Consider the following 14,392-nt stretch of genomic DNA (forward strand, 5'->3'; position numbering starts at 1 on the left):
GAGACTACTCTCTTTTTGGTTTATTTTATTTTGACGAATCTGTTTTCTGACGACCGCCATTAATTGTTTCGATCCTGGGAACTGCATTTTGTTTACTTTAGCATGGAAAGATAAGGCTGTCTGCTCTGTTTATACTGTGATGTCACCAAGTTTGGAGTATTAACCCAATTGTTGCTGAAATAAGAAGTGGTTTTCCTATATTTTTCTTTTAAAATGGCAATTAAGAAAGTGGCTGAGAAGCTGGAAATAACTATGTTTCAGAAAATAATGGATGAGATTGAGATAACGAAACAAAACCTGCGACAGGGTTGTAAGGAGCTGAAAATTGAATTGAGTAAAATGAAGCAGGAGATTAAAGATATAGGGGTCCCTGTGAGAGAGGTGACCCTGGAAGGGGTCCCTGTGAGAGAGGAGACCCCGGAGATTGGAACAAACGTGGAACAGGAAAAAGATTTGGAGTCTATGGACTTTAGAAACAAAATTTATTGTTTGGAGACACAGGAGATTAAAGACATAGGGGTCCTTGTGAGAGAGGAGACCCTGGAGACTGGAACAGGGGTCCCTGTGAGAGAGGAGACCCTGGAGACTGGAACAGGGGTCCCTGTGAGAGAGGAGATCCCGGAGATTGGAACAAACGTGGAACAGGAACAAGATTTGGAGTCTATGGACTTTAGAAATAAAATCTATTGTTTGGAACTCAATGTTATCTCTGAAGAAATTAATGAAGATTCTAGAGATAAAGTTATCAATGGCATGGATAATCTTCTGGACTGGAATGATGTGATGGAGCCCAATATAGAGAAAATCTATGGAATTAACTGCAGCCATGTGACAATGGAAAAACTTTCAAGAGATGACCCAGCGTATTTTGAAAAAAAGAACAGAGATATGATTTTACAGCAGTATTTCAGCAACCTATTCAGAATGGATGGCAAGAAAATATTTGGGATAGAGGTAATTCCCATCAGACTCTTACTATATGACTATGGCTTTGACAGCAAGATTATTATGGAATACTGATAATGGAAGATTGGATACTGAAATTACTGGACTTAACAAGACTACTGAAGATGGAAGATGGAAAATGGAACTAATAGGGATAATAGAACAATGGCTACTGAAATTATTGAACCTAACAGATTCTGATGTGATGGATTAATTGAAATGTTTATTTTGACTATGGTTATGACAACAAGATTATCATAATTAGTAATGAGATGGATTAATCGATATGCTTATCTGGAAAAAAAAATTGATAGATATATTTCTTAAAGAATTGAAACCTCTCTTTGACTTTTTGTGGAAAGAATAAAGTAATGTTTATGAGATTTGATGATTAAGTAAGATAACTACTGGAGGAAAGTGATTTTATAATATGACTTAAGAGACAGGATTGTTATATATTATAGACTTATAACTGATTTGATCTTTGACAAATGGGAAGTCAATATTTTACTCTTTATTTTTTATTTTTGTTTTTTTTTCTTTTTTTCTTTTTGTTTAACTATTTTTGATTTTGTTTTTTGTCTTTGAATGTTTTATGATTTTGTCTTGTATGTTTTATGAAAATCTGAATAAAAATTATTGAAAAAAATAAAAATAAAAATAACCATAGCAAACAACATCAAAAAACAAAGTTCCACCCTCAAAGCACTCACAATCACCATGAAATTGATAAAACAAAATGGGTAGTGTTAAAAACACTGCCCAATTAAAGTTGCTTTAATTATTAAAAGGTCTGGGAGACAAGTCATCATTTGAAGCCAGAAAATATGTTAAAGTGGATGCCATGTGAGCCTCTTTGAGTAGAGCACTCCTCAAGCGGCAGCAACTATCAAGAAGACCTTGATTCTTGTTGCCACCCTTTGTACTTCAGAAGGAAGGAGGCACTTGGAAGAGGGCCTCTGTGGGTGATCGTAGAGACTGGGTAAGCTCATAAGGGAACACGATGTAAATCATTAACACACACCTAAATCTTGAAATCAGACTACTTGTTCATGTCACATAGTGACTGTAAGCATGAGTATAGGCTTGGTTAAAAGCTCATTTGCCACAAATTTTCTGAGTGGTATTCAGCAAACTATTTTCTCCCTTCCTCAGATTCTAGTTTTTCAGTTTCAGTTTCATTTGTGTTCTCTACCAAGTCAGCAATAAAGAAGCATGTCTGTTTGCCTGTCATAAGAAGTAAGAGTTTGTTTAATCTTCAGTTTATTTATTATTTATTTATTTATTATATTTTGTGAACAACAACAATATTTATTGCTTAGTCAATAGACCATTGCAAAACAAACTAAGTACAAAACATAAAACATATACTTTAAAATGGGTTATATCAATCAATACATATATTAAGGACAGTGTGCAGTCATATGGTATCTGACCTCCATGGCCAGGTTCAGAAATCTGGCCACTTGAATGGCAGTTGCTTTATCAGAGCCCTCGAGGAGGAAAGAGGAAAGTCTTCAAAAGGTGCCGAAAAGATAGCAGAAATGACGCCTGCCTAATATTTAAGGGGAGGGAATTCCACAGGGTAGGTTATTATAATGAATAGAGAAGGATTGGGTGCTTATTGCTAAAGAGTGAAGTAAAGAGATAACAAAGTTGTATGGAAAAAATGGCTGCCCTAAGTTATCCATTATTCTTTTAAAGCACTCACTACACTCATAATCATAGTAGCTACTTTACTTCTTTTTCTTAAGTACTTGATGGCAAAGGATGAAAGCAGCCCTAGAGGAAAAGAAGTGTTGCTGTGCACACTACTGTTAGCTAGTTGGTTACCTAAGCTGTAGCTCAGGTCTAATTTCTGATTTTCCCAATGTGTGCAGCTTAACATGAGGCCTTTTCAGGGTTTCTGGAGAGAAAAATCAACCCAGCAGCCATTTTCAAAAATCCAAATGCTTTCCACTATTAGTTTCCAATTGCTAAGTTAGTCCTTTATACAGCATCCAGTTAAAAAGTTTTCCCTTGATTTTCCAAAAGGAAGGAAAATCTAAAGCTCAGGAACAAGACGAGAAGGAAGGACTCTCAAAGAGGAATTAACAAACATACCTTAAAGTGTTTATTTTCTCTCTGCCCTTACCTAAACATGTAGTATGGACAAGTTTGTTGTTTGGGTGGAATATAAAATTGAGACACCTATTGCAGCATCAGAACCAAGCTCAGGGGCTCACTGTCATTACCAAAGTAGTTCCGTTAATGAAGAATCAGAACACAGGGATAGACCACAAGTGAAAGAGAACTGTAGCCATAGGCAAAGTCAAGTTTTAGAGTCTGGTATTCCTGGGGATCTCTCAAAAAAGTGTGAGATAATTCAACAGATTAAATTTCATTCATGTAATTTAGCACACTCTCTGGATGGAGGAGTGAGGGAGAAAGGCACTGCCTTTCCCTTCCCCTAGATTGACCCTATGTCCTCTGCACTAGTGAGGGGATTGGCTGGTGCTGTGGGTCTCTGCCCCCCCAAATGCCCTACCTAGAAATGTGGCTGCCCCACTTAGGAAAGCTGGCTCCAGGACTGCCCAATGTTGAGCATGACTTTCCTACTGCTAACTAAATTAATTAATGTTTCATACACTGTCTCCAACTTCTACTCTGTAATACTTAGATGGTAATAGTAAACCTATTATTCATTTCTACAAAGGAGATCAATAGCAAATATTTGGGTTAGTGTGTGTGTGTGTGTTGTAAAGTACATTCAAAGTGAAAACCCCCAGCACAATGCTTGTCTGAGTCTGGAGCCAGACAAAACCAATATCCATGTGCATCTCAGAAAAATAAAGCAAATTATTTTCTGAAGGCATGAAAACAAAAAACAGAAGCCAAAGGGGAATGGATCAGCAGGGAGCCAGTAACCAAAAGTGTGTGAATATCTTTTGTACTGCAGGATCAATAGTTACTTCCTCTAATCCTGTAGTTCACTTGAATTTAATCTAATGGTGTCATTTTAAACAGCTCTTGGCTAAAAGAACAGTCATTCAAACAATCTATACCCTCTGGGAATTCTATACATACATGCGGCAAAAGAATGTTATATGGTTCCATTGTCCTCTATACAACTCAGCTAAATCTAAGTTAGGCGAGAATGCTGAAGACAGAAGGGTTTCACTGGTGTCCTTGCTGAGAGTCTGCCTTGGTCATGGGTGGGTAATGAAGGCGGAGTACAAAGGGGTGCATCTAGAAGCCCAGGACAGGAAGGAGCCTGTTACTGGCAGGACTCAGTGACAGGAACCAAGGGACTGGTCTTTGCCAAGGCAGCCTATTGAGGATCATTTCCTAAAGGAGAGCAGCACCTGGGCGCACTCTCTGACAGGAAGACAGGTGGGAAACTGGGAAGGTGGCGTTTCCTGAGAAAGTATTGTAAAATAAAACATGCACACTCACAAATCCATGCCTGGTGCTAGCTTTTGGATAAAGAAACATGGACCCAACATGGTTTAACATCCCAGATTCAATCACAAAGAGATAACATAGGAAGAATTTATCAGAACTATTCCTGAAAGAATTGGCATCCAGGCCCATTTCAACGTATTCCTAAAAGCATTTATGTGACACCTTCATGTGGAGTTGTCACATTCAGCGTGGTGAGCACATTTCAAAGTCCTTTGCTATCTGCTTTGATCTCGGGGAGCATCTCTTCACTGCTATCAGGGATATGCAGCACTGGCACAGACTGAGCCAATACATGTGGTGGTTAGTAAGGGACTGTCAACTATTTGTCGTGAGCCCTGCTGGAAAGGAGTGGATGGATGAAAATGAAGTAGAGGAGGAGGACTTAGACTGGCATGTTCGAGCCGGGGAGGGGGCCGAGTGGGGAGTGGGACTCAGAAGGTGCCCCAGCTCTGGACTTTGACAGTTCAACCTCAGCAGCTCCAGATACCCCTGTGGAGAGTCAGCCTGACCAGCTAGTTGTTTCCTGGCCTGATACTTCCCCTCTCCCTGCGCCCATGTCACCAGTAGACAGCCCTCCTCCCTGGGAGGGGGAAGACGGCACAGTGACGGAGGTTCGGCCTTCGCTTCATGCTAGGAGGCGAATGTGGTGGGAGATTCAACAGACACAGCTGAGGTGGAGTCTTTGTTTGCGCATGTGCTCTCAACAGTAACAGTTGGCACTCATAAGCAGGGTGCCTGCCCAGCCCTACTTAAGCCGGGGGGGGGAGTAGTCAATGTCTTAGTGCCACAAATTTGTGCCTAGTTACTCCTAGAGAGATGCTCTGAGTAAGCTATTAGTAGATTCATGAAGCACACGGAATTGAAACTGTCTCTTACTACAATAAAAGAAAAAAACCACAGCTGTGTCTGAGTCTGAGTTCTTCAAGTTCGGGCAGGACACTGTTCTTCTCATAGCATGGAGTGGCCCCACACAGAAGTGCTTTTTGACAGAATGGAGAAAGGAAATTCCCTGACGTAAACCATGAGAGTGGAAGGATGGGTAGAGCAGACAAATGCCATCTCCATCTGCCGTGTTCATGTTTCCCATATGAATTAGCTCACTCTGGGCTAAACCAGACTTTATTTAATAACATGATCAGCAACCACATCTGGGTTTAAAAATAACTAAATACCAGGCATTAGGAAAAAAGTTCCCAACCATTTGTTTGGGATGGCAGGGAGTAGGAAGCTACCCTTGCCAGAACCTATCCTGTTGGTAGGACCCACCCCATCCTTATAGTTTAGGCTCCAGAGATTCCACTTCCCCATGCCCAGTCTAGGATATTCTGAAGATAATGTTAGTATAGGGCAACTTGTCTACATCTCAGCGGTGGCAAACTGGATCTACCCGGCAAGCTGGACCCTGGCATCCCTCGCAGGCCATTTTGACACACAGGCAGGACCACCCATCTGCTAATCACCAGGTGAAGTGTTTTTGTTTGCTTATATGGTTTGAAATCAAACTATGTAGGGAGTGGTGCAAGGCTCCAGCTGATCAGCAGTGCCTTCATACCCCCCTTTTGGCTGGGAACTGTGTCTGCATATCCACACCTGATGGCAGATGTAGGGCAGGTGAGTGCAGCTTGGGAAAAATGGCCTCACAGACCAAACTGGGACTTCTGCCAATCCTAATTAGTGTGCCTGAAGTTCCCACTGCTGCCATATCCTGATGTGTTAAGGGGGGCACAGTCTTTCAAATTCCAGGTCAAATCTGGCAATAACAAGGTACCATGATTTATCTGCTCAACACAATATTCATTGAATGAATGATGGTGTGGAGTAGGATGGAAAGATATGTCAATTTCAGTTATCTCAGTTTCTCATTTTTCCAATCTTAAATTCAGTTCACATTTCTGCAACAACGTGAGATTTTTTCCAAAAGAAATCCTTATGAAAATTCTCCAGCATTTTAGTTCAAATTTCTCCTAATAAGCAGTTTCATAGGCAGTTTTAACTAATCTAATTTTGTAAGCCATTTCTTGACATATAATGCATTTTTGCACTTCATTTTCACTCATATTCATTTTTATTCACATTTTCCTCTATTATATGCATTTTTGTAAACAAGCTTTGGTTGGCAAAGTGCATTGCAAAATTCAAATAAGTGCAAATTTCAAAGGATGGCTATGTTTCTGTTCTCATATTGTTTTGGAAAGGGCAGATTTGATAGATTCTGCTTGAAATGAGAACTGAATCAAAATTTTCACCCATCCCTAGTGTGGAGGAAGGTTGAACTTCTTATCTTCAGCCTGCAGTTGCTCATTCAGGAATAAGAGATAACATAGCAGTTGCCTTTGTTTCCTTCCATGTTTACAGTTCACTTAGAATAAAGATTGCCCCCTTAACTGTGGGACCTGTAAGGAATGCTTATAACTGACAATCTCTGTGTCAGCAATCCCATTCAAAAAAGGAATTTCCCCCTTTCTACTTTCAACACTTTCTATTACTGGCTTCCTTATGATTTGTTGAAAAGCACCTATTCTATGCATTTTGTTGGTGGTGTTTACGAGTACCACTATCAGGTAGGTTTGCTGGTGTTTGCCACTTTTTTTGTTTTTAAAGGGTTTTATCAACAGTCTTGTGCTTGCATGATACAGATGTGCTTTCCAGACTATCCATGGATTCTTTGGAAGTTTATCTAGATTTTCTCAGTAAGCACAACAGACCAGCTTCCTTGAAGGACAGGAAGGATTTTCCCTTGTGATGTGTGGCTTCGGAGGAATGTTGGATGTGCTTTTGCAGTTCACTCTGCTTTCCCACAGAGAGATGTGCAGTCTAGAATTTTCCCCAGTGACAGAATTGGTGTCAGGGGAAGATACTGATGGACACCTGCCAAGGTCCACTCTCTTGACCTTCCTGGTCCTTCTGCTCTTCCTTGGCATTGCCCTTATTCACCTTCCCTCTACAAGTGCAGAGAGTACTGTTGCACTCAGTCTTGCTTGCAGGCTTCCCATAGGCATCTGGTTGGCTACTGTGAGAACAGGATGCTGGACTAGGTAGGCTAGTGGCCTGATCCAGCAGGCTCTTATGTTTTTACAAGCAGTGACAGGAGCAAGGAGATGGAGCAGCATCCTTCACTTCTCCTGTGCTCCTCTAAAGCAATTTTGTGGATTGGATGCAGAGGGAGAAGGAAAGTGAGCAGACTTAGATGAAAGAGGCCTACAGAGATGGGGGGCACTGAGAACACCTTGCTCAACCCCCCCCCCAAAATCTGGAACCAGAACTACCTAGGAGTTCCATAGCCCAGGATCCCTGGAAAGATGTTCAATGTTTCCTCTCAATACTGAATGTGTTTCGTAAAGTCAGAAAGTTAGAAAACCTCTATGATGATGCAAGGACACAGTGTCCAAAGGAAAGAACAACATAAACATTTAAATTTAAAGGTCATAAAATGGTATTAGTGGATGGGTGGCTGCAGAGTTGTGAATACTCATCACCAGTGATGTCATGTTAACTAACTATCCAACAAGTGCCACTGATATTCATACAACTTTGTTTTGCCCAGCACTAACTGCAATATTAAAGGAAGGCAATGGTAAACCACCTCTGAATACCTCTTACCATGAAAACCCTATGAATATATCCAAAAAAAGATTCATAGGGTTGCCATAAGTCATAATCGACTTGAAGGCATATAACAACAACTGCAATAACAACAAATCATTTTGCCAAAACCAGAGCGTTAGATCCATAGGTGCCTTTCCATTCATGGAAAGACTCTTTCCACTTGCAGAAGAGACTGAGATCTTATGATGGTTCTTGCTGGATGAAGTGGGAAGGAAATTTTAGCTCATTTCTTCCTTACCCCTACAGCTCCTAGCCATAGCTGATTTGGAGGGTCACTTTGGATTAAGTAGAGTTGATGTTGTATTGTATTTATATGTTATTTTATCTTTGTATGCCGCCTAGAGTGGCCGTTGATTCGGCCAGATAGGCGGCTTAGAAATAAAATTTATTATTATTATTATTACTTGACTATCCTGATCAGCTGGGGGGGGAGTTCACAGACGGTTGCAGGGGGGAAGGATGGATCAGCAGAAATTGCCTCCCATAGTAGGACAGTCCTATGAATGGAATTACACCTGCAAATAGCCTAGATCCAACCCAAAATATTGCATTTCAATTGTAGGCAAAATGTGGTTTCCCCTGCAACATACAAGTTAGTGGTTATTTGGAGTCCCCACAACCAAGGAACAGGTATAAATTTATAGTGCATTAGAAGTATTATATGAAAGGGTCATTAGTATCCACCTTAGCACAATTTTCTAAGTATTCTTTTGTGTTCTGAAGTTATCCATGTTTAAAATGGAAACAATCCTTGAATATAATTCAGTATGATCCAGCATTGTTTCCTTTGTACAAGACACTCTGTGACACTATTTATTTATGTATTTAATAACATTATTCCTCTTGTTGCCAAAGCTGCAGACATGAGTCACACAATATGAACTGAAGAACTGTCTCCTTCCTTGTGAATCAAGGGCAAAGTACATTTCAACATTTTTCAGCATGGAATTTTCTACATATTTTGGAATTAACTCTCTGCTCTGAAACCAGAGAGAAACCATGGGGAATGGACCACTTCTCAGTAGTAGAACACATACTATGCAGGCAGAAGGCTGCATTTCCAATCCCTGGCATATCAAGTTAAACAAACAAAACAAAATGGTGGCAGGAGATGGGAACCATATTTCAGTGGAAGAGCACATGCAAAAAGTCCTGGTTCAATCCCTGGCATCTCCATTTAGAAGCATCAGGTCACAGGTCATGGGAAAGACCTCTGCCTGTTGCCCTGCCAATCAAAATAGCATATACTGGGCTAAGTGGACAAATACTGTGACCTGATATAAGACATCGTCCTATGTTACTGTGTGAAGAAATCCTGTTTATTTGAATTACATTTTAAGAGTATTGTGTAATGTGTTCTGAGATTTGTATTGTGATTTACATTGTAATGTATTTGATGTGGGATGTTTCTGTCTGGTCTGGTGAAAGTTAATTTAACAGTCGCTCAAGGCATTAACTGACAGCCGTGAGGAAGGGTTGGTGTTAGAATACTCAGTGTGCAAAAGCACCATAGAAGGTATGCATTTTGCAATTGGCTGGTACAGGTTTAGAATTTTCAGTTTGTGTGATTGGCTGGGGCTGGACTAGAGCGGCTAGAAGAAGTGTATATATGGCCGAGTGCTGGTCATCAGGGTGTCAATGTAGCACTCGAAGTTAGGTAGAATTACTGGTGCTTGGTGTTCATGGAATTAGCCAGAAGAAGAAGAAGACAGCAGAGGAAGAGGATTGGGGAAGAAGAACAGATACCTGGGAGGCAGATGGAGTGGCTTGGTTGCCAAAGGCTTCTTGGGGATAGCTGAATTGCTTGGCTTAGGCTGAAGAGACAAGGGGAAAACTTGTCTGCAGTGCTGAGGGCAGAGGTAAGAATCTGCTTGGAATGTTGGTCTCCGCTGACTGGTAGGACTAGAGGGAAGTTTTCCAGGGCAGCACAGCAAGACAAGCTTACACTTCAACAGGTCAGCAAAGGATTGGAAAAAGAGTCTTCCAGCAGAGTCCTCAGTTACAGTGTTGGTGAGGCTTAACTGGGCGGAGAGAATAAAAGGGCAATTTGGCAAATTTAAATGACTGCTTCCTTAAAGGTGTCTTAGCATAACGTTAATAGATGAATATAAACTTTTGGTATTTAAAGTAATGGGAACAAGTTAACAGTACTATTTTAAAGTAACCAGATAAGCTTATGCATTTAATAATCTTGTAATAAATATACGTAGATACCTTTATTAAATATAATATCTGTATCTGACTGGCTTTGTACAATTAATTAATTAATTAGATTTATATCCTACCCTTTCACCCAGTAGGAGCTAGGGTTGCCAGGTTCAATCCCTGAGGCTGATCCTGTATCTTTAGGAGAAAAGAAAGTCAGCCAAGTGCAGGTGTTCTTGCAACTCTGTAATAGGAAAAACTACCAGGTGGAATTTTCCCTCCCCCTTGCACAACTTTTAAAGATAGAAAAGACCTCTTGGTTGCCAGGTCCAGCCTCCAAGAGGTCTTTTGTATCTTTAAAAGTTGTGCAGGGGAAAGACTCTTGGTCTAGACTCCTAATGGCATTGCTCTTAGCTTCTTGAACACTCTCAAACCCCCTTACCACGTTAAGGTGTGCATCCTAGAGGGGGTGCATTACTTAGTTATGAGAATTTCAGCACTTGCCTTGATTGCAGCTGAAGCAGTAAGAGCTGGATAAGGGAAATGGAAACCATGTTTGTTACAAATGAACCCAAAGAGCACAAGAACTTAATTATTGGACCCAAATGAAAACTGTATTACTTAGTGTGGATTATTCTCCCACTTTTTACCTGTTCCCCCTGTTGAATTTATGTTTTAATTCTCTGGTTTCATGTGCATGCTGCTTATTATATCATTTAGTGTGGGAATGGGGTTTGTTATTATAGAGTAATGCTGTAATCCAGTACATGTCTACTCAGAAGTAAGATCCATTGATTTCAATGGGACTTACTCTTGGGGAGGAGGGAGAGAAAGAAATGCGTGAAATCATTGTTTGGGAATGGTAATTTTAAATATTTATTTAATTTATTACAGGCTCAGTTTTAAAGTGCTGAGATCCTCCCAAGTCTGTGCCACATCAATGTATGGAACAAATGAGAAAAACATAATGGAAATGCAATTAGTCACAAAGATACTATAGACTGAACTAATTCCAAATGCATGCCCATCTATAGACATGATATATGTGAACATGTGAGCCTTGGTATGGCCCTATAAGCTCTGATTACCTCCTGTATAGATTACTGTGATGTGGTCTATGTTGGGCTGATCTTGAAAATGGCCCAGAAATTATAGCTAGTGGAGAATGCTGCTGCCAAGTATCATGACCAGCACTTCAGTGCAGTATCATTTAATGCCCATCTTACAGGATCTGTACTGGTTGCCTGTGCATTACCAAGCCAAATTCAAGATACTAACTTTAACATATAAAACCATACATAAGTTGGGACTTAGGTACTTGAAAGAATACCTCTCCCTATACCAACTCCCCCAAGTCCTAAGGTCAACAGAGAAGGCCCTACTAGCAGTCCAGCCAATGTGTTGCTCATTATGCAGGAAATCTGAGCAGGGCATTCTCTGTGTTAGCACCCCAGTGATGGAACCTCTTCCCCCTGAAGCAAAAATAGCCAAAACATTAATGAGCTTTCAAGGATCATTTGTTTTTAAATGTCTTTGGAGGCTGACTCTCTTTTTCTCCTGCTTGGCTCTTTCTTGTGCTATTGTTAAATGGAAGTAGATTGTTATGAATTTTTATGTATGTTTTCTGTTTTATGATATTTTATTGATTTTGATATTATTGATGTTTATTTTCATGAAATCTGCTTTGAAGTTTGTATTGACATAAAGCAGTGTATAAAAACTTTAAATAAAAGAATGAATACATACATACATACCAAGCAATCATATGGACAACAATTCCCATTACCACAATGGAAGGGGAAAGTTCCTTTGTAGAACTGGGAGTTGCTGTCTGCTTGGTTGCATAGTTCACATGTTATATTCGACCATCTGAATATAAGCATATGAATGGTTAGAATGGCTTCCTTAAAGAGAACAATGTTTCAGTGGTAGTGTATGCAACAACACATAATGATATCTAATGTGTGCTTATTGACAGCTTAGGCAGGTTATTTTTTTAAAAAAAGGGCAGGAATTTGTACTTGCAAGCTTAACAAATGCTGTTCCGAACTTAATCTTTCAACATGCATATGGTGTTTTCCACTTTCATTTGATATTTCCACTGACCAATCCAAATCTCAATTTATAGCTGATAAAATTAATAGGGCATGTGTGAACTTATAAAACATTCTGCAATAGTCTGGGCAGTGTGTAGAATTTGTATTAATGAAGGAGAGCAGAGAAACAGCATTTGGCAATACGCCAAGGCACTGAAGTAATTTGTAGCTTGTTATGTGAAATGGTCTAGTATCTGTCCTCAATGTATTGACTCAAAATCAGTCTAAATTCAAGTGAAATTTTGTTACCTCAATGCCTGCTCTCAAGTCAAGAATAAATTAGCTTGAATGTTAGGAATGTTTCCCCTTGTTATGTTTATTTGTCTTTATCAGTGGTATCTCAGTGGTAGAGCACATGCTTTAAATGCACAAGATCCTAGCTTCAGTCCATGGCATTTTGAGGTAGGACTGGGGAAGATGCCTGTCTGAAACCCTGGAGATTACTGCCAGCCAGTGTAAAATTACTGAGTTAGATGGACCAGTAGTCTGATGGTGTAAGGTACCTTCTCACACTTTAAATAGGCTTTGTTCTGAGAGTGGGAATAACAGTTAAATCTGTACTTCAGATATGACCAGATTAGTTCAGAGTAAAGAAAGTAGTGGGGACAAGGACAACATCCTAGGCAATTCCCAAAGAGGAAGGGAATTCCCTAGGCAATTTCCGAGGAGGAAAACAGTTCAGGTTTTATTCTAATGTGAACCTACCTAATTTGCACTTCCTAAACAATACATGAACCAAAGTGCAGCTATCGTTGTCCTCCAGCCAAAAACAGTCTACAAAAATGCATACATTAGGAAAAAGTGTGCATGAAAATGCATTTGTTGTTGTTATGTGCCTCCAAGTAGACTATGACTTATGGCGACCCTATGAATCAGCGACCTCCAAGAGCATCTGTCATGAACCACCCTGTTCAGATCTTGTAAGTTCAGGTCTGTGGCTTCCTTTATGGAATCAATCCATCTCTTGTTTGGCCTTCCTCTTTTTCTACTCCCTTCTGTTTTTCCCAGCATTATTATATTTTCTAATGAATCATGTCTTCTCATTATGTGTCCAAAGTATGATGACCTCGGTTTAATCATTTTAGCTTCTAGTGATAGTTCTGCTTTAATTTGTTCTAACATCCAATTATTTGTCTTTTTCGCAGTCCATGGTATCCGCAAATCTCTTCTCCAACACCATGTTTTGAATGAGTTGATTTTTCTCTTATCCGCTTTTTTCACTGTCCAACTTTCACATCCATACATAGAGATCGGAAATACCATGGTCTGAATGATCCAGACTTTAGTAAATCTTTACATTTGAGGACCTTTTCTAGTTCTTTCACAGGTGCCCTCCCCAGTCCTAGCCTTCTTCTGATTTCTTGACTATTGTCCCCATTTTGGTTAACGACTGTGCCAAGGTATTGATAATCCTTGACAAGTTCAATGTCCTCATTGTCAACTGTAAAGTTGCATAATTCTTCTGTTGTCATTACTTTAGTCTTTTTGATGTTCAGCTGTAGTCCTGCTTTTGTGCTTTCCTCTTGAACTTCCATCAGCATTCATTTCATTGGCTTTAATACAGTAAATTGACAAAAATGTTAGCAGAGCTTCTCTGAGTTCAAACAGAACCATAAAATGCTTGTGGGACAGGAAAGAGTGTATAGCTTTGAGATTTGGGGGGATTTTTTTTTTAAAAAAAAGATTGACATTCTCATTGGGAAGGCCATGCCCTTGTAGCCCTAGAGGACCAGCCTCCACTGGGAGGCAACAATGACAGCAGCTCATGACCACAGGGGCAAACTCATATGAATTCAGCCCCAAACTTTGAATAACACTGTTTTGTATTACAATCCACCACCCAGCTGAGCTTAAGCATCATCACTTATTAACAATAGTGATAGCCACAGTCATTTTGCCTTTGTAAAATCCTGCACCTCTGTCACTCCCCCTTCTATAAATCTAGCTGTTAAGTGTTCAGAATTCAGAATTGAATGTATTTCTCTCCTGAATAATACAAAGTGCGCTAAAACAAAAGAAGGTGGATTTTTAAACCCTGAGGAAAAGCAAAGTCTGTCTTTGCAGTCTGCCTTCTATATTCTCTTTTGACACCTACATACACTACCTTGACTTAAACACACACAGACACACACACAAATTGGGCTGTAAACTGCAGA

The 14,392-nt window shown here is 39.9% G+C and overlaps 1 protein-coding gene and 1 long non-coding RNA gene across 5 annotated transcripts in view; one reads left to right on the forward strand and one right to left on the reverse strand.

Annotated features, from left to right (window-relative positions):
- The window catches only part of LUZP2 (leucine zipper protein 2), a 592,171-nt gene that overhangs the window by 360,496 nt on the left and 217,283 nt on the right, over nucleotides 1-14,392 (reverse strand). Inside the window, exon 1 of one of the 4 annotated variants that reach the window (XM_061610614.1) lies at nucleotides 10,281-10,328. The exons of 2 other annotated variants lie outside the window; for them this stretch is intronic. The gene's annotated coding sequence lies outside the window, so the exon portion shown is untranslated. Of the gene's footprint in view, nucleotides 1-9,741; nucleotides 10,031-10,280; nucleotides 10,329-14,392 lie in introns of those variants that run through there. One more of the 4 variants, XM_061610613.1, reaches the window with a different exon arrangement.
- The window catches only part of LOC133377161 (uncharacterized), a 71,267-nt gene continuing 66,486 nt past the window's right edge, over nucleotides 9,612-14,392 (forward strand). Inside the window, exon 1 of the long non-coding RNA XR_009760630.1 lies at nucleotides 9,612-9,854. This is a non-coding gene — a long non-coding RNA (uncharacterized LOC133377161). The remainder of the gene's footprint in view (nucleotides 9,855-14,392) is intronic.

This window comes from Rhineura floridana, chromosome 2, assembly GCF_030035675.1.
Source record: "Rhineura floridana isolate rRhiFlo1 chromosome 2, rRhiFlo1.hap2, whole genome shotgun sequence".
Taxonomy (NCBI): domain Eukaryota; kingdom Metazoa; phylum Chordata; class Lepidosauria; order Squamata; family Rhineuridae; genus Rhineura; species Rhineura floridana.